The 3,578-nt window shown below is 41.3% G+C and overlaps 1 long non-coding RNA gene across 1 annotated transcript; it reads right to left on the bottom strand.

Annotated features, from left to right (window-relative positions):
• Positions 1–592: 592 nt before the first annotated feature.
• LOC137378505 (uncharacterized) lies at positions 593–2,082 on the bottom strand. The gene is made up of 3 exons (XR_010976620.1): positions 1,976–2,082; positions 1,175–1,220; positions 593–891 (listed from the first exon to the last, which is right to left on the bottom strand). It is a non-coding gene; the product is annotated as an uncharacterized lncRNA (long non-coding RNA).
• Between the last annotated feature and the right edge of the window lie 1,496 nt (positions 2,083–3,578).

Raw genomic sequence — 3,578 nt, 5'->3', positions numbered from 1 at the left:
TGCAAAGTCCTCCTCATTAACATCAGTGTACCTGTGCCCTAGCTTGGAGATCATGACATTGACATACTTGCCAGAGTTACGTCAACAGCACCACCCCTATCCCACCATTCAACCCCTGCCCTGTAACCTCTACCCCTCTACCACTGAGGAAGGATAAGAGCAGCAATGTTTAGAAAACACCGTCCTCCCAATTGTTCTCCAAATCAGACACTATCTTGCCGTGGACGCATGTCATCATCTCTTCTGGGTTAATATCCTAACACCATCATGGGAGCACCATCACCACAAGGATTGCAGTAGTTCAAGGAGAGGTCCACCTTCCCTTTCTATGGACAACTAGGGATGAGTAATAAAAGTGGCTTTACCAATGACAAATGGGAGGAAAAAATTCATCAATCTAGGAATGAGCTCCCATCCAAACAATCCATCTGCAATATAATCAATTCAGATAATTATGGATATAAATTATTGGATAAGATGTACTGTACCTTTTTTTTTAAAGGCACAGTCTGTGCACACTGGGCAATTCATGGAGACATCTGTCAGTAATGCATCATTTATTCACACATCATTTTACAAAGCTCTGGCCTGACCATTGGGAGGGAGGAGACAAGAATTATTCTAATAAAACTACTTAATTTTGTTATGTACATCCAATCCTTCCAATTTCAATGATGCTTTGATGGGCAAGTACCATTGGCATTCCTTTCTCTGGTAATGGAGCCATCTAGAGAATCTCTCAAGTTACTCTTTAAACTATCCAGCTGAGATTTTTGCTAGTTGCTGATGGTAGGTGAGGAGGAGAGAGGACCATTCATCGAAGCACCAATTATTCTGAAAGTTTGTTCCTGACTAGTCTTCTGATACCTCTGTTACCTCATGGAAGGAAAACTGTGGGGGGAAATTTGATAGGAAATGATGTGAATAGCAGTCAGTCAGAAGGAATCTAATAAATCAAACTCATCTGGGTTTAAGTTTCTTGGAAAAAATAAAGACAAAATCCTCTTCAACCTTTGATTGAGAAAGAAAGATACATTCTTAACAATCTTTGTTTTGTTTTCTAAATGATAATAAAGAAACTATCGACGACCCTAATCATACTTTCTACCTGCCTGATTGACACTACATTACAAAAAGTAAAGACAGTTGTTAAAATTTGAAATGTAAAGCTTGCCTGAAAATGTGGCTTTGAGTATTCAATTTCCAGTTTCTTCCAAAGCCTTTCGGAAAAAGCAAAGGAGTTCAGAAATCTTCACAGGTTGAAGTCAGACATTCTTTTACATAAACTCAGGGAAACCTCCTGATCCATGCTGGGAAATTCTACAACCTGCACATGCTTAGAATAAACAGATTACTTGTTGGGTAATTCTGCAAACTGCATATCCTAGAAATGCACAGATGTGGTCGGAAACTCTCCAACTATGCTGGGGACGGGAGAGAAGATTAAGTTAAAGTCTAATCCTTTAATACAGGCTAACGTTTTGAAGTAAAACCTTTAAGGAAGCCATTAAAAGACATGGAAGACGACTCAGTGGACAAATGTAATCACATTGTTGCACAAAATGTATTTTTCCAATTCTTAACATTTTATTTAAAACCTTATTTTGTTTGGACATCAGAAATTTCAGTCACTGATCAAAAAATGTTTTTATAAATCCTTATTTTGTTTGTTGGCCGATTCTCTTGAATCATCATGCATGATTGATTGTTTCCATAAGTCTTTAGTAGCTTCTCATGAGCAGTTTTTAAGCTCCATACATTGTTTTTGATTCATATGTTCTCCAGTTCTGAAATTGTGATTTATTGTTTAACTGTGAACTGATCAACAATGTATGACAGCAAAATGTTGTCAGAGCTTTACCATTTTAAATATTAATATCGAAAGAATAATACAGGAAGTATCCAAGCCACTTAACCTATTATAGATCGTGAATATTTTAATATTTTTATCCTCAAAATGAAGGGTATACCTTACCTGATTTCCCTGATCTTCTCCCCTTCATAAGTTCCTCTGTTGATACTTTTGAGAGCCACAAAGTTCTGTTTCCAAAAGATAGTTTTGTGTCATGCTTCATCATAAGCCTCCTCTGCTGGCTGTGATACAAACATCAGTCATCCTCAGCAACAAAGGAAAAAACCTCATCACGAACAATACATGTTTCCTTCAAACTATTGTTTGGCCCCTTAAATTATTGAAAATTCTGTAAAGATGTCCTATTTCTTTGGGCTGAATTTTACAGTCCTCCCCTCGTCGGGGGTCATGGTGGGGGGACCCTGAAAATGATAAGGGCCTCGATGCCGGGAAGGCCCCAACCCATATAACTGGCAGTGGCGAGGCCTCGTGGCGGCGCCACCCACCCGCTGCTTGGCAACGGGAGCAGGATTTAAATATTTAAATGAATGTAAATGAATGAATTAATGACCTACCTGCTCCCGTCGGCCGTCCCGCTGCGATATTCAGATAGTTTGCTGGGACACCGCACCTTCGGATCTCCGTTCGGCAATCTGAGGTGGATCATTGGTTGGGAGGGGGTAACAGGTAGGTTTTCAGGATGGGGGTGGGGTAGGGTGCAGGGTTAAAGGTTTCTGATTGGTCTAGGGGATGGTGGGAAGGGGTAAATTTCATAGTTCATAAACTCTTGCGGGGAGAGGGTCAGGATCGGAAGGTATGATTTTTTGAGGGGAGAGGGCAAATAATAAATCATTTCGTCATTGGAGAGGTTGGAGAGGGGCTTGAATCTTTTATAAAAATTTTTACGTTAAATTTATACTGCCTGTAACTTTAAAAATTCACATTCAATGGAAGGGCTTGAAGCCCTTTAAAAATGGCGCCATTGCCGGGGACGGAGTGCATGCCCCCTCCACATCAAAGGGCGGGGAGGGGACGATCCACCCTGGCCATGTAAATGAGCCGCCGCGTTTAATATCGCAGAGGCTCCGCAGAGCATATCGTCGGCAAGCTAGTAAAATTCCGCCCCTAATGTTTGACATTTTCTCTGCCACCCTTGCTGTACAGTTGTCACGATGATAAGGGTCGACATGATATAACCTGAGAATTCCAGTTCAACAAGGACAGGTGAAAACCAACCACTAAGATGCTTCTCTCTATCAGACATACAGAAAGTTTTCCAACAACTATTATGACTCAGCAGGTCTAGCAGCATCTGTGGAGAGAGAAGCAGAGCTAACATTTCAGGTCAGTGACCCTTCTTCGGAACTGACTTCGGTCACTGACCCGAAACGTTAACTCTGCTTCTTTTTCCACAAATGCTGCTAGACCTGCTGAGTATTTCCAGCATTTCTTGTTTTTATTTCAGATTTCCAGTATCTGCAGTATTTTGCTTTTAAACTATTATAACTCTCTGGACTTTCTCTAACCTCTACATTTACTCAACAAGGGTGACTGTGGTGACTGCAACAACTACCGTGGAATCTCCCTGCTCAGCATAGTGGGGAAAGTCTTCGCTCGAGTCGCTTTAAACAGGCTCCAGAAGCTGGCTGAGCATGTCTACCCTGAGGCACAGTGTGGCTTTCGAGCAGAGAGATCGACCATTGACATGCTGTTCTCCCTTCGCCAG

The sequence above is a fragment of the Heterodontus francisci genome, chromosome 16 (assembly GCF_036365525.1).
Source record: "Heterodontus francisci isolate sHetFra1 chromosome 16, sHetFra1.hap1, whole genome shotgun sequence".
Lineage (NCBI taxonomy): Eukaryota > Metazoa > Chordata > Chondrichthyes > Heterodontiformes > Heterodontidae > Heterodontus > Heterodontus francisci.
This window is presented reverse-complemented; position numbering and strand designations above follow the sequence as displayed.